Below are 17,126 nucleotides of genomic sequence, written 5' to 3' on the forward strand. Positions count from 1 at the left end.
GTCTATTACTCCACTTACAGTACAGTACCCTACCTCTATTACTCCACTTACCGTACAGTACCATACCTCTATTACTCCACTTACCGTGCAGTAACCAACGTCTATTACTCCACTTACCGAACAGTACCCTACCTCTATTACTCCTCTTACCGTACAGTACCCTATGTCTATTACTCATTCTTACTATACAGTAACCTACCTCTATTACTCCACTTACCGTACAGTACCCTACCTCTATTACTCCACTTACCGTACAGTACCCTACCTCTATTACTCCACATACCGTACAGTACCCTACCTCTATTACTCCACTTACCGTACAGTACCCTACCTCTATTACTCCACTTACCGTACAGTACCCTACCTCTATTACTCCACTTACCGTACAGTACCCTACCCCTATTACTCCTCTTACCGTACAGTACCCTACCTAAATTACTCCACTTACTATACAGTACCCTACCTCTATTACTCCGCTTACCGTACTGTACCCTACCACTATTACTCCACTTACCATACAGTACCCTACCTCTATTACTCCACTTACCGTACAGTACCCTACCTCTATTACTCCACTTACCGTACAGTACCCTACCTCTATTACTCCACTTACCGTAAAGTACCCTACCTCTATTACTCCACTTACCATACAGTACCCTACCTCTATTACTCCACTTACTGTGCTGTACCCTACCTCTATTACTCCACTTACCGTACAGTACCCTACCTCTATTACTCCACTTACCGTACAGTACCCTACCTCTATTACTCCGCTTACTGTGCAGAACCCTACCTCTATTACTCCACTTACCATACAGTACCCTACCTCTATTACTCCACTTACTGTGCAGTACCCTACCTCTATTACTCCACTTACCGTACAGTACCCTACCTCTATTACTCCACTTACCGTACAGTACCCTACCTCTATTACTCCACTTACTGTGCAGTACCCTACCTCTTTTACTCCCCTTACCGTACAGTACCCTACCTCTATTACTCCACTTACCGTACAGTACCCTACCTCTATTACTCCACTTACCGTACAGTACCCTACCTCTATTACTCCACTTACCGTACAGTACCCTACCTCTATTACTCCACTTACCATGTAGTACCCTACCTCTATTACTCCACTTACCGTACAGTACCCTACCTCTATTACTCCACTTACCGTGCAGTACTCTATCTCTATTACTCTTCTTACCGTACAGTACCCTACCTCTAATACTCCTCTTACCGTACAGTACTCTACCTCTATTACTCCACTTACCGTGCAGTACCCTACCTCTATTACTCCACTTACCGTACAGTACCTTACCTCTATTACTCCACTTACTGTACAGTACCATACCTCAATTACTCCGCTTACCGTGCAGTACCCTACCTCTGTTACTCATTCTTACTATACAGTAACCTACCTCTAATACTCCTCTTACAGTACAGTACCCTACCTCTATTACTCCACTTACCATGCAGGACCCTACCTCTATTACTCCACTTACCATGCAGTACCCTACCTCTATTACTCCTCTTACCGTACAGTACCCTACCTCTATTACTCCACTTACTGTGCAGTACCCTACCTCTTTTACTCCACTTACCGTACAGTACCCTACCTCTATTACTCCACTTACCGTACAGTACCCTACCTCTATTACTCCACTTACCGTACAGTACCCTACCTCTATTACTCCACTTACCGTACAGTACCCTACCTCTATTACTCCACTTACCGTACAGTACCCTACCTCTATTACTCCACTTACCATACAGTCCCTACCTCTATTACTCCACTTACCGTATAGTACCCTACCTCTATTACTCCACTTACCATACAGTACCCTACCTCTATTACTCCACTTACTGTGCAGAACCCTACCTCTATTACCCCACTTACCATACAGTACCCTACCTCTATTACTCCACTTACTATGTAGTAGGTGGTTACTAAGGAGAGAGAAGTATGTATCCTTATTGGCATGTATTTGTAAAGCGCTGTCACATACCGTAGCGTGGTACAGCGGGGGTTACAGAGGGATGTAACCGCCAGAGAAATAAGGACAAACACGCGCTGACAGACACAGAAGGTAATGAGAGCCCCGATCCGGAGAGCTTACACTCTAGAGGGAATGAGGGACAAAAGGTAGAGTGGCTGCTCCTTGCGGGACGGAGTAGAGGGTTTGAATGGGGAAGTGCCACTGATTGAGCCACCTGTGCTGAAGCAGGGATATCCTGAAAACCTGACCTGTTCGGGGTCTTGAGGAACGCAGGTGAGAACCCCCCGGGGGTTAACTCTTTTGCTGCCTGAGGTGTCATTGTACTGGCAGTGCGGGAGTTAAAGGCGAGGTCACATGTCATAACGCCACATTTCGTCTCTTTGCTTTGCAGAACACGAGACTTCTCTGCTGCGTGTTTTCTCCGGTCAGCAAACTCCTTTCAACGTCCTTCAGAGCGGCCAGGCCCGGGGCGAGGACTGACGTACGCTCCTGCACAGGAGCTCGTTAAGAAAAGGAGGAATCGGAAAAACAAATATAAACAAACGCAGCAGGAAGGGCGCCTTGGGTTACATGGGAGACGATGCACTTGTTCAAAGCAAATACGTCCTGTAGGCGTGTGGAGGTACAAGATACACCGTGTATGTAGTGCTGCGTGCGCGAGAGATGCCCCACGACATTCACTATCTCTCTCACCAACAGGTGATTCAAACACATATCGGACTTCTCTGCCTCCCATAAACTGCTGGAACATTTGGGGTTAGCTCGAACCTCAGACAGAAGGAAGGCAAAGTCAGCTGTCCGCACAGACCATAAAGCTGCAGACCAGGCAATATCCCACGTGTGTTTTTAAAAAAAAAAAAATCCGTTCTGTGCTATGAGAAAATACTTGTAGCATTTTTTTTAAACCACTCTGAATGACATTTTTAATGTATTATAATGTAACAAGCATTTTTGGTTTCTATAGCAACCATTTACATAGTCACATCCCCTTCCTCTACTGAAACAGACTCTGGTACAACCCTTTTTGAGCCCTGGCCTCTCTCTAGAAGTACACCTGTTGTATCTAGTGATTGCCTGGTCAACTGATCTTCCCCACAGAACTTTGCATCTTTGGTCCTTTTCTGCTGCACAGCCATTTAGTGAACCCCCCGAGCCGAACCTTCGCCGATTGATCACAGGAGAACTAATCGATCGACAACTTAGCTAATTACTTATCATTGTGTGGATTGTATTGAAAAACACATTAAAGGGGAAAAAAACAATGAAAAAAAAAATGTCTCATCCAGCCGGCGGCAGCGGACCTGTCAGCACCTTCCTTCAGCTCTCTCTCCCATAACAATTACACATCCGTCCTCCGCTTTAAGGAACTCCAGCAGCTTTGAGTAAATAAACATGGCAGATGAAGAGATTGCAGCACTCGTCATTGACAATGGCTCTGGTATGTGCAAAGCCGGCATTGCTGGGATGATGCTGCCCGTGCTGTATTCCCCTCTATTGTTGGTCGCCCAAGACATCAGGGTGTCATGGTTGGCATGGGTCCGAAGGACAGGTTTGTAGGTGATGAGGCCCAGAGTAAGAGAGGTATCTTGACTCTAAAGTACCCATTGAATACGGCATTGTCACAAACTTGGATGACATGGAGAAAATCTGGCATCACACATTCTACAATGAGCTTCGTGTGGCCCCTGAAGAACACCCAGTTCTGCTCACAGAAGCCCCCCTGAACCTCAAGGCCAACAGAGAAAAGATGACACAGATCATGTTTGAGACCTTCAACACTCCAGCCATGTATGTTGCCATCGAGGCTATGCTTTATCTGTATGCTTTTGGTCGTACCACAGGTATCGTTATGGACTCTGGTGATGGTGTCACCCACACAGTGCCCATCTACGAGGGTTATGCCTTGCCTCACGCTATCCTGCATCTGAACTTGGCTGGTCATGACCTGACAGACTACCTCATGAAGATCTTGACCGAGAGAGGCTATGGCTTCACTACAATAGCTGAGAGGGAAATTGTGTGAGACATCAAGGAGAAGCTCTCTATGTTGCCCTTGACTTTGAACAGGAAATGGCCACCGCTGCTTCCTCTTCCTCCCTGGAGAAGAACTACGAACTGCCTGACAGTCAGGTCATCATAATCGGAAACAAGAGGCTTACTGTAGGTATCCAGAGGCCCTCTTCCAGTCTTCCTTCTTGGGTATGGAATTCTGCGGCATCCATGAGACTACTTTCAACTCCATCATGAAGTGGGATGTCGACATCCGTAAGGACCTGTACGCCAACACTGTCTGGAGGTAGCACAATGTACCCTGCAATTGCTGAAGGAATGCAGAAGGAAATCACTTCCCTGGCTCCCAGCACAATGAAAATCAAGATTATTGCCCTACCTGAGCGCAAATACTCTGTCTGGATTGGTGGCTCCATCCTGGCCTCACTCTCTACCTTCCATAAGATGTGGATAAGATGTGGATCAGCAAGCAGAAATACGATGAGTCCGGCCCATTCATTGTCCACCACAAATGCTTCTAAATGGACTGGTAGCAGATGCGTAGCATTTGCTGCATGAGTTCTTCAAAGTATTAATTTGCCTTGGCAAATGTGTACGCCTCATGCTAGCCTCGTGAAACTGGAATAGAGGCAACTTCCAAACGAACTTGCCCTGGGAATGTGAGACATCTTTAAGTCACAACTTGTTTGGGATTTTATAATGCAAGACTTTGACCTCTCTCCTCAACCCATTCCTTTGGTGTCAATGCTAGCATACCGTACCCTGTACACACTTCTGATACAAATCCTGGTGGGGATAGCAGTCTGGGTGACATTTAAACCAACGTCTTGCGTAAAAAGAAGCACTTCTGTGAAAGGCTGCCGATCTGCGTCAGTATTGGGAATAATGACACTTCTCCCCTTAAGTTATTCGTAGCTCTTCTGGGAGGAGTCAAGGCTGGAGATGTGTACAGGGTATCTGAGGTTAGGCTTCCCAACATCTACTGAGCGTTTAATATTCCAGTGTTTCACATCCGAGGCTGGTAAGAGTACATGAATGAATTGTCACTTCTGTCATGCCACACTTTCTAGTAAGGTTGTGTAACCAGGTCCCCCTTGCCATACTGCCCCCCCTCCTTCCGCTGCGCAGGGTCGCCGAGTACGAGGGAGTGAGGGGTACTGGTGTGCGAGCCGCGCGTTAACTAGAACTGCGGTCGGTTGTCAGGGACGTGATCGGGCCAGTTACCGGGGACGCGATCGGGCCGTTGTTAAGGCCGCGGTCGCGTTGCTGCAGCCCCGGCGGCTCGCGGAGCAGGGCGCCACCATTGTTAGATGCGTTGCGCATGCGCAGGGACTAGGAGCGCCGGGAAGACTCCAGGGAGTTCGCGCATGCGCAGTGAAGAGACAGTAAAGCCCGCGAAGCCCTGGCCAATCAGAGGAGGGCTCTGTAAAGGGACTTCAAGTCCCATGAGCCTCTGGAGGGCCCCATGACGCCAGGGAGCCAATAGGGCTGCAGGAGTTCTGCTGGCAACAAAGTAATACATTTCGCGGGCTTGGAGCATGCTGGTGAGTTGGTGAGAGGAGCAGCTAGGGGAAGGAGGTAGGGTGCAGGAGTCAGTGACTCCCTGCACTAGGCCAGCACTCCCCTAGGCCCCAGATAACCCTGAGTCATCCTAGCTGAGTGTTGTAGGGACAAGCCCTAGGTTAGGGACTCTGCCCCATTATCTAGTTATTAGTAGTGAACCAAGAATATTGATCGGTTACTGACAGAGAGCTGGACTATCTTCACGGAGGCCAAGCCAGCAGTGACTGCGGCCTGCGGGCAGCATACATATCCTCGCCAAGGCACAGACGGTGTGGAGCTGCGGTGATATTATCCACGCCGGAATTCACCCCACGCGTAGGAGGATATCACGACGATCCAACCCCGGTGGTATAGCAGCACCCGTGGCTGGAGCCCGGGCAGGTAACCCACTACCTCACGTGCACCAACCAGGCCTATCACCAGACATAGTGGCTGCGCAGTCACACACACACTTGTATGTGATTTGGGAGTGCGAGACATTGGGTTGGGTTTACTGGACACGGGGTGGGATCACTCTGTGGAGGTGTTAGCGTCCGCCGTGACGCATAAAGGTTAGCGTCCGCCGTGACACCTAAGAGCTTAGCGTCTGCCGTGACGTATAAAGTGTGGGCACCCGCCGTGGTGCAAGTTAGCGTTAGCATCCTGTAAGACGCCGTAGTCTGGTTGCCCTTAGCGGGGGAACCTTGTTGCTATGTGTTGATGTTACTTGTCTCTATATGCTCGTTAGTAAAATCACCAGTTGTTATCCAATCTGTTCTACGTGGTTATTGTGTATTGTCCTGCGAGGAACCGCTCCCCCTCTGGTGGGAGCCATCGCAGGTGGAGGCGCTGCATCGTTGTAAGTGAGTACCCCTAGTATAATTGCCCCAGGTTCCCCGTGGCGGAAGCTCAGCCCTCCTGTGAGCCACCAGGTAATGCACCACACCTATGGTAACATTGTGTGTTTCTCCGCACCCACAGTATAATCTGCGATTGGGGGGGGGGAAATCCGTTACATTTGGAGGCGCTGCTGAGATCACCCTGGGGTGCCCTGTTTTCATTTTTCCAAATTTGTCCAATTCATATTTTTCATCATGTCCGTGCCGTCAAAGCAAGACGTCCATGACTGGGCCTTAGCGCGCTGCGTGTCCCCAAGGCGCGTGGTTGCAGTGGCGGGAGTACCCACCGACACGGACTGTTACATTGTACGCACCCAAGTACGGGACTGCCCGGGACTAGCCACTGCCCGGCTGATAGACTTTAAACTGGGGGTCGCTGGTCGAAAAACCACCTACCTTATGGCCACCACCCATGACATATGTTCAGAGACTGTCCCGCTTGTATTGAACCTACCCGAGCCCTCTACAGAGGACTGTATCATGATCTATCCTGACACCCAGGCCCCTGACGACGCGCCCACACCCACTGGACCAAGCGCGAGCCACTGGGCCGCCAGTACTCCTCAATGGACGGGCCCCCCCAAGGTCTCCTTCACCCCGAGCGGTATCGGGGGGAACCGCAGCTGGGCGGGACGCCCACCCACCTCACCTACTCCTGATAGACGGTCCGGTGGCGGGCCTTCAAACATGCCTAGTGTAGGAGCTGGACACAGCAGTGGCGACTTTTCCTTGAATCTGATCGCCTCCCAACTAGTAGAAGATGTCACCATCTCGATCCAAGCCCAGCACTACCGGAAACTAAAAGCTTTTTCTGGGATTCTGCCGACTCCAGCGGGAGAAGAAGGGATCGAGGCCTGGAGGGAACATACGCTCCCCGCCAAAGCGGAGTGGTCGTGTTCTGAAGCCAGCAAAAGACAAAGGCTGGTCGAGTGCCTCCGAGGCCCCGCCGCCCGGTTGGCACGGACTCACCGAAGCGTGGAGGGAGAAGTTACTGCCCAGGAACTAGTAGAAATGCTGATCCAGTCCTTTGCTCGAAACGACGACGAGGATGAACTAATGGCTCAGTTCAAAGCTCTTCGCCAAAAGGAAGGACAGGATTTATCGGCCTTCGTTTGCGATCTACAGCTATCCCTGGGGACTCTTCTGGACAAACATATAATTTCCGCGGCCGAGGCGGATCGATACCGACTCAAACAGTTACTAAAGGGATCGCTACCGGATCACAACATAGCTATAATGATGCGGGCTGCACCGACCGCTGTAATACCCCCCAAGTACGGAGAATTACTGGAGTACATCCGAGGATACGAAGTGCAGCGACATTTCCATGAACCAAAGAAATCCAAAGCTACCATCAAGGGTGACCCCGCGGTTCCCGCTGCCTCGAAGGGTAAGAAATCTTCCACCCCAGAGGAAGAAGCGACTCACAAGCCGCCTGCCAGGGAAAGTCGTGTTCCTGAGAGGTCATCCTCTGCATACAAGGGGCGTCCTGATCGTCGCGAAGTAGTTTGCTACAACTGCGGGAAAAAGGGCCACGTCTCTTACAACTGCCCGGAGAGGGAGGACTCCCCAGAAGAAAAACCGCCCGACAGAAGAAACCCAGCCCGGTCGATGGTATGCCTAGTACAAACTGCCGAGTCGGGCCCGGAAACCCCTTCGGGAGCCACCGATGTCCCTGCTGACGCCAGCACCGGGGATGATGTCTACACCCGGGAAGCCCTTAGCCAAGTAGGCCCCGCAGCTATAGTACGGGTGTTACTGGAAGGGATCTATGTGCGGCACTACTGGGGATCACAAGTGACTATTATATACCGCCCGTTCTATGACCAGCACCTCAGACACTGCCCCCTGAGAGCGGCCGATCATGTAAAGGTACGGGGGCTAAGCAACGAAGACTACCCTATCGATGGGATTGTAAAGGTCGAAATAGAAATACCCCAGCTAAACACTGGCAAGAGACACCCCATGCAGGTGGCGGCCCTGGTCTGTCCGGAGCCCCAAGACCAGTACAAGTACCCGATCATCTTGGTGCACCAAAGCGGATATAGTACAAGCGGTGATCCGAGCATATCTGAAAGAGACTAACGAGTTGCCGCTAGCCACCTCTCTCCTAGATCCGGTCCTACGAGAAGAGTGCAAACGGGTATACGCCATGGAGCGCCACGGGGATCTCTACAACCGTCAACGCGGACTGACAACCATATTACCAGGGGGAGTGCAAAGGATGGTGTTGTTATCCCGAACGAGATGAGAGCGACCAGCTGTTCTCTCTGGAGAATGCGCCTGAAGAAGATGAGGTTCAGAGAGGGTATAGGGTACTACCTGAAGTGAAGGAGTGGATGGCTAAGATCCCTCTATGAACCCACGTGTATGTGCAGAATCTCTCCCCCTTCCCGATGGAATTTGATGCCGACCAGAAGTTGGGTTGCATATATCCAGTCAGCCCTGTAGAAACCACGCCTCAGGTGAAGGCGGCCGTGGAGGAGCGGTTAGTCGATCTGGATTTCGATTTCGTTGAGACGACGCTGTCTAGCAAGTGTAAAGAACGGCTGACAACCCAGCTGCTCCAACGACGACATGTGTTCTCCACGAGTGAGATGGATGTGGGGTGCAGTCGCAGTGCCCAACATACCATTCGACTGACCGATGCCACTCCGTTCCGGGAACGCTCACGTCGCATTGCCCCGCGTGATGTGGACTATGTGAGGAACGCCATACAAGACATGGAGACCGCTGGGATTGTGACGGAGTGCCGGGGACCCTATACGTCCCCCATAGTGGTGGTGCGGAAAAAGAACGGGTCCGTGTGACTGTGTGTCGACTATCGAACCCTGAACAATCGTACTATACCAGATCAGTACAACCTTCCGCGCATTGAAGAGATCCTGAATGCGCTGAATGGAAGTCAATGGTTTAGCGTGCTCGACCTCCGATCCGGGTACTATCAGGTGCCTATGACTGCGGAAGACCAGGAGAAAACAGCTTTCGTCTGCCACTTGGGATTCTACCAGTTTACCCGTATGCCCCAAGGTATATGTGGGGCACCTGCTACCTTCCAAAGGCTGATGGAGAAGACTATCGGAGACATGAGCCCGCGGGAGTGTCTTGTATACTTGGATGACATCATTGTCTTCGGAAGAACTCTAGAAGAGCACGAAGAGCGGTTACTTAAAGTGATAGACCGTCTGGGGAATGAAGGGCTGAAATTGTCCCTAGACAAGTGTCGGTTTTGCCATACCTCAGTAACCTACGTGGGACACATCGTGTCCGCCCAAGGGATCGCCACCGACCCCGCCAAGGTAGAAGCAGTCATGAACTGGCCTCGTCCCGAGAATGTCACGGAGCTGCGATCCTTCCTGGGATTCTGCGGGTACTACCGTCGGTTCGTGGAAGGATACTCTAGTAAGGCGAAACCCCTGAACAATCTGTTGAAGATATACCCCGAAGAAACCGGGAGGAAGACTGTATCGGCTCGCTAACCGTTTGGCGATAAATGGACGTCTGAGTGCGAACAGGCCTTCTCGAAATTGAAGAAATGTGAAGAAATGTCTGACCGAAGCACCGGTGCTTGCGTATGCTGATCCCGAACAACCATACGTTCTGCATGTGGATGCCAGTCTCAATGGACTGGGCGCCGTCCTGCACCAGAAGCACCCCGAGGGCCTTCGGCCTGTCGCCTACATCAGTCGCAGTCTGACCCCCAGTGAACAGTGGTACCCTGTCCACAAGTTGGAGTTTCTGGCTCTCAAGTGGGCTATCACCGAGAAGCTCCATGATTACTTGTACGGTGTTGCCTTCGAGGTAAGGACGGATAACAATCCACTCACATACGTCAACATCTCGGCCAAATTGGACACCGCCGGACACCGCTGGCTGGCCGCCCTAAGCAACTACAGTTTCTCCATGAAGTATAAGCCGGGACCTTTGAATATAGGGGCTGATGCTCTATCCAGACGGCCCGGGTTATGTGCTATTCCGGACGATGAGGAATGGGAAGAACTCCCAGGACCCAGAGTACGAGCTATGTGTAGCATGGCCGCCATCGTCCACGACCAAGTGGCCTTTTCAGAATTAAGAGTGGCCGACTCATTGGGATGCCGGTCGCAGGCTTTCCCAGCCGCCTACTGCGACCCAAAAGGGATGAACATCACGCATGACAAGGTGTTACGGTGGAAAGATCTGGTAGACTATCAAATACGAGATCCTGTTGTCAGTATCATCCGACAAGCCGTTGCCCGGAGGAATCCCACCCTTCTGAAGCGTGCACCAAATGACTTAGTGGCTTTGCTCATGCGGGAATGGGAAAAATTTGAAATAGACAATGGCTTACTATATCGGGTGGTGCAATACCACAACCACCCGGATAGGCGACAACTAGTTCTCCCTAAGAACTTACAATACCTGGTGTTGAGGTCCCTACATGATGATCATGGACATCTTGGGATAGAAAAGACCTTTGGGTTGGTCAGAGATCGCTTTTTCTGGCCCAATATGCGAGAGGCCGTTGAACGACACTGTCGCTGTTGTACCAGGTGTATACAGCGCAAGACCCTGCCTACTCGAGCAGCCCCCATGGGCCATCTAAAAAGTTCTAGCCCCATGGACCTTGTGTGTATGGACTTTCTGTGCATTGAGCCTGATAGCCGGGGAATATGCAACGTGTTGGTCATCACAGACCATTACACCCGTTATGCCCAGGCCTTCCCCATGAAAGATCAGAAAGCCATCACAGTTGCAAAAATATTATGGGAGAAGTACTTCGTACACTATGGTCTCCCCAACCGCCTTCACTCTGACCAAGGGCGGGACTTTGAGAGCACCTTGATCAGAGAACTACTCAAAATGCTGAGCATCACCAAGTCACGAACAACCCCGTATCACCCCGAAGGAGATGCACTGCCCGAGGGCTTTAATCGAACCTTACTGGACATGCTCGGAACTCTGCAGAGTGCTCAGAAAACTGAATGGAGTCGACATGTGGAGGCTTTGGTGCATGCGTATAACTGTACCAGACACGAGTCAACTGGATTCTCCCCATACTTCCTCATGTTTGGGCGAGAGGCGAGACTGCCAGTGGATGTGCGCCTTCGCGTCTCGACAGATGGGATACACAACGCTACCCATTTCAAATACGTGCAAAGGCTCAAAGACAGCTTACAGCAGGCCTATCGACAGGCTGAGAAGGCTACAGCTAAGCTGAACGCTGATAATAAAAGGCGATACGATCATCAGGTCAAATATCGAGAACTTCTTCCTGGGGATGCTGTGTTGCTTCGCAATCTCGGAGTCCCGGGAAAACACAAATTAGCCGACCGATGGAGAGATGGAGTGTATGAAATAGAATCCCAGATGCCTGGCCTCCCGGTCTATCGCATCAAAGACACTGACGGACGGGTGAAGGTATGGCACCGTAATCATCTTCTCCCCATTCCACAAGTGGAAGATGAAGAGACAGAGATACTGACCACACCGCTCAACGGTGAGCCCGACGTATCAGTGCTGGGTCAAGAGACTGTCAATAACGAGACCCACTCTGAAACTCCTGAAGATCCTATGGAAGGACCCTCTCAAAGGGACTGCTCCACAGAAGGGGTCTCTCCCGGAGGAGATACGGGTAAAGGGCCCCGTAGGCCAACGCCTACTAAGGTGGCACCAACAGGCCAGCCTTTGGATCCACAGAGCCCGAGCTTTGTGCCTAACAGAGACTGTGCAGAGACATTTCTCCCCTCAAGGGAAGAGGCTGAGCCTCAGGACTGTGCTTATTACTCCCCCGAGGGAGTTGCAGAAGAACAGCTCTGACGGAGCCAAAGAGTCAGGTACCCTCCAACTCGGGTAACCTATGATCAAATGGGGGCACCCCATTATGCGGCTCAGCAGTGTTCTCGGAGCAAGATCCAATCTGTGATTGTGATGCTCACGGAATTGTGCAATATTCTTTAGAGTCATGCATGTGCTAAGTTATGTTTTCAAATGCATTTTCATTATATAACTGCTGTATATAGTTACATTGATTTGAGTCCCAAGCGAGGACGTTGGGATTTTACCAGGGGGAGGATGTAACCATGTCCCCCTTGCCATACTGACCCCCCTCCTTCCGCTGCGCAGGGCCGCCGAGTACAACGGAGTGAGGGGTACTGGTGCGCGAGCCGCGCGTTAACTAGAACTGCGGCCGGTTGTCAGGGACGCGATCGGGCCGCTTGCCGGGGACGTGATCGGGCCGTTGTTAAGGCCGCGGTCGTGTTGCTGCGGCCCCGGCGGCTCGCGGAGCAGGGCGCCGCCATTGTTAGATGCGTCGCGCATGCGCAGGGACTAGGAGCGCCGGGAAGACTCCAGGGAGTTTGCGCATGCGCAGTGAAGAGACAGTAAAGCCCGCGAAGCCCTGGCCAATCAGAGGAGGGCTCTGTAAAGGGACTTCAAGTCCCATGAGCCTCTGGAGGGCCCCATGACGCCACGGAGCAAATAGGGCTGCAGGAGTTCTGCTGGCAACAAAGTGATACATTTCGCGGGCTTGGAGCATGCTGGTGAGTTGGTGAGAGGAGCAGCTAGGGGAAGGAGGTAGGGTGCAGGAGTCAGTGACTCCCTGCACTAGGCCAGCACTCCCCTAGGCCCCAGATAACCCTGAGTCATCCTAGCTGAGTGTTGTAGGGACAGGCCCTAGGTTAGGGACTCTGCCCCATTATCTAGTTATTAGTAGTGAACCAAGAATATTGATCGGTTACTGACAGAGAGCTGGACTATCTTCATGGAGGCCAAGCCAGCAGTGACTGCGGCCTGTGGGCAGCATACATATCCTCGCCAAGGCACAGACGGTGTGGAGCTGCGGTGATATTATCCACGCTGGAATTCACCCCACGCGTAGGAGGATATCACGACGATCCAACCCCGGTGGTATAGCAGCACCCGTGGCTGGAGCCCGGGCAGGTAACCGACTACCTCACGTGCACCAACCAGGCCTATCACCAGACATAGTGGCTGCACAGTCACACACACACTTGTATGTGATTTGGGAGTGCGAGACATTGGGTTGGGTTTACTGGACACGGGGTGGGATCACTCTGAGCAGGTGTTAGCGTCCGCCGTGACGTATAAAGGTTAGCGTCCGCCGTGACGCATAAAGGTTAGCATCCGCCGTGACGCCTAAGAGGTTAGCGTCCGCCGTGACGTATAAAGTGTGAGCACCCGCCGTGGTGCAAGTTAGCGTTAGCATCCTGTAAGACGCCGTAGTCTGGTTGCCCTTAGCGGTGGAACCTTGTTGCTATGTGTTGATGTTACTTGTCTCTATATGCTCGTTAGTAAAATCACCAGTTCTTATCCAATCTGTTCTACGTGGTTATTGTGTATTGTCCTGTGAGGAACCACTCCCCCTCTGGTGGGAGCCATCGCAGGTGGAGGCTCTGCATCGTTGTAAGTAAGTACCTCTAGTATAATTGCCCCAGGTTCCCCGTGAGGGAAGCTCAGCCCTCCTGTGAGCCACCAGGTAATGCACCACACCTATGGTAACATTGTGTGTTTCTCCGCACCCACAGTATAATCTGCGATTGGGGGGTGGGGAACCCGTTACAGTTGCAAAACATGGCGTCCACGCCATAGAACCATTTTATCTTAGCCCAGCTTGTTTTCCCAACAAACAACACGGGGCTTAAAGAAATGTCACAAACCTATTGCAGTTACACCTGTAAATTTATGCATCTGAGTTAATTTATGTAAACAGATGACCGTAGAAAACCAAAATGTGTTAGTCACCCTCAGGTTGAGAAACTCCAAGAAACACTTCATTGTGTAAGGAAAAAATAAAGCGCTGCAGTAATAACGTAACAAAATGGCAACCTGGCCTGGTGCTTTAAGGGGCCGTCCCACTTACCGATGCACAAGAATTACCGTCTTCCTCTAAACATGCCAGGAAGCAGAGGATATGAACACATGGGGATCGCCATTATTATGGCTCTAGAAATGATGAATTATGTTGTATTTTAATGCTTTTTATTTAGCAATGTATTGGTCATCTCAGCGCCTTAATTCCCATTGGCACAAAGTGTTACTGACATTTTGGCTCCTGAGTAGAGATGGGCAAATTTTGGGGTCGGATCTGGATCCGCAGCGGATCGGCCGGTTCCGTCGGTCCGCGGATTTCAGCGGATCAATTTCAAGAAGTGCAATTTGTGTTATTATTACCAATACACTCCGCCAATTCCGCCACCGCGGACGGATTTGTCAAATCCAATCAATGGATCGTTAAGAATCCGCCAACGGATTGCTGAATATGCCAGTTGGCATCCCCTCTTGCCATGTGCCGCACCAGCTGTCATCCCCTCTTGCCTTGTGCCGTACCAGCTGGCATCTCCTCTTGTCTTGTGCCGTACCAGCTGTCATCCCCTCTTGTCTTGTGCCGTACCAGATGGCATCCACTCTTGCCTTGTGCCGTACCAGCTGGCATCCCCTCTTGCCTTGTGCCGTACCAGCTGGCATCCCCTCTTGCCTTGTGCCGTACCAGCTGGCATCCCCTCTTGCCTTGTGCCGTACCAGCTGGCATCCCCTCTTGTCTTGTGCCGTACCAGCTGTCATCCCCTCTTGTCTTGTGCCGTACCAGCTGGCATCCCCTCTTATCTTGTGCAATACCAGCTGGCATCCACTCTTGCCTTGTGCCGTACCAGCTGGCATCCCCTCTTGTCTTGTGCCGTACCAGCTGGCATCCCCTCTTGCCTTGTGCCATACCAGCTGGCATCCCCTCTTGCCTTGTGCCGCACCAGCTGGCATCCCCTCTTGCCCTGTGCCATACCAGCTGGCATCCCCTCTTGCCTTGTGCCGTACCAGCTGGCATCCCCTCTTCCCTTGTGCCATACCAGCTGGCATCCCCTCTTGCCTTGTGCCGTACCAGCTGGCATCACCTCTTGCCTTGTGCCATACCAGCTGGCATCCCCTCTTGCCTTGTGCCATACCAGCTGGCATCCCCACTTGCCTTGTGCCGTACCAGCTGGCATCCCCTCTTGCCCTGTGCCGTACCAGCTGGCATCCCCTCTTGCCTTGTGCCGTACCAGCTGGCATCCCCTCTTGCCCTGTGCCATACCAGCTGGCATCCCCTCTTGCCTTGTTCCGTGCCAGCTGTCATCCCCTCTTGCCTTGTGCCGTATCAGCTGGCATCTCCTCTTGCCTTGTGCCGTACCAGCTGGCATCTCCTCTTGTCTTGTGTCATACCAGCTGGCATCCCTTCTTGCCTTGTGCCGTGCCAGCTGGCATCCCCTCTTGCCCTGTGCCATACCAGTTGGCATCCCCTCTTGACATGTGCCGCTCCAGCTGTCATCCCCTCTTGCCTTGTGCCGTACCAGCTGGCATCTCCTCTTGTCTTGTGCCGTACCAGCTGTCATCCCCTCTTGTCTTGTGCCGTACCAGCTGGCATCCCCTCTTGCCTTGTGCCGTACCAGCTGGCATCCCCTCTTGCCTTGTGCCGTACCAGCTGGCATCCCCTCTTGTCTTGTGCCGTACCAGCTGGCATCCCCTCTTGCCTTGTGCCGTACCAGCTGGCATCCCAACTTGTCTTGTGCCGTACCAGCTGGCATCCCCTCTTGTCTTGTGCCATACCAGCTGGCATCCCCTCTTGTCTTGTGCCGTACCAGCTGGCATCCCCTCTTGCCTTGTGCCGTACCAGCTGGCATCCCCTCTTGCCCTGTGCCGTACCAGCTGGCATCCCCTCTTGTCTTGTGCCATACCAGCTGGCATCCCCTCTTGCCTTGTGCCATACCAGCTGGCATCACCTCTTGCCTTGTGCCGTACCAGCTGGCATCCCCTCTTCCCTTGTGCCTTACCAGCTGGCATCCCCTCTTGTCCTGTGCCATACCAGCTGGCGTCCCCTCTTGCCTTGTGCCGTACCAGCTGGCATCCCCTCTTGTCCTGTGCCGTACCAGCTGGCATCCCCTCTTGCCTTGTGCCATACCAGCTGGCATCCCCTCTTGCCCTGTGCCATACCAGCTGGCATCCCCTCTTGCCTTGTGCCATACCAGCTGGCATCTCCTCTTGTCTTGTGCCGTACCAGCTGGCATCCCCTCTTGCCTTGTGCCGTGCCAGCTGGCATCCCCTCTTGCCCTGTGCCATACCAGTTGGCATCCCCTCTTGCCATGTGCCGCACCAGCTGTCATCCCCTCTTGCCCTGTGCCATACCAGTTGGCATCCCCTCTTGCCATGTGCCGCACCAGCTGTCATCCCCTCTTGCCTTGTGCCGTACCAGCTGGCATCTCCTCTTGTCTTGTGCCGTACCAGATGTCATCCCCTCTTGTCTTGTGCCGTACCAGCTGGCATCCCCTCTTGCCTTGTGCCGTACCAGCTGGCATCCCCTCTTGCCTTGTGCAGTACCAGCTGGCATCCCCTCTTGTCTTGTGCCGTACCAGCTGGAATCCCCTCTTGCCTTGTGCCGTACCAGCTGGCATCCCCTCTTGTCTTGTGCCATACCAGCTGGCATCCCCTCTTGTCTTGTGCCGTACCAGCTGGCATCCCCTCTTGTCTTGTGCCGTACCAGCTGGCATCCCCTCTTGCCTTGTGCCGTACCAGCTGGCATCCCCTCTTATCTTGTGCCGTACCAGCTGGCATCCCCTCTTGCCTTGTGCCATACCAGCTGGCATCCCCTCTTGTCTTGTGCCGTACCAGCTGGCATCCCCTCTTACCTTGTGCCGTACCAGCTGGCATC

At 52.4% G+C, this 17,126-nt stretch overlaps 1 pseudogene; it reads left to right on the top strand.

The window, feature by feature from the left end:
* The first annotated feature begins 3,392 nt into the window (after nt 1–3,392).
* Nucleotides 3,393–5,083, top strand: LOC142492214 (actin, cytoplasmic type 5-like; annotated as a pseudogene).
* Nucleotides 5,084–17,126: the final 12,043 nt, after the last annotated feature.

Source organism: Ascaphus truei, chromosome 4 (genome assembly GCF_040206685.1).
Source record: "Ascaphus truei isolate aAscTru1 chromosome 4, aAscTru1.hap1, whole genome shotgun sequence".
In the NCBI taxonomy this organism is placed as follows: domain Eukaryota; kingdom Metazoa; phylum Chordata; class Amphibia; order Anura; family Ascaphidae; genus Ascaphus; species Ascaphus truei.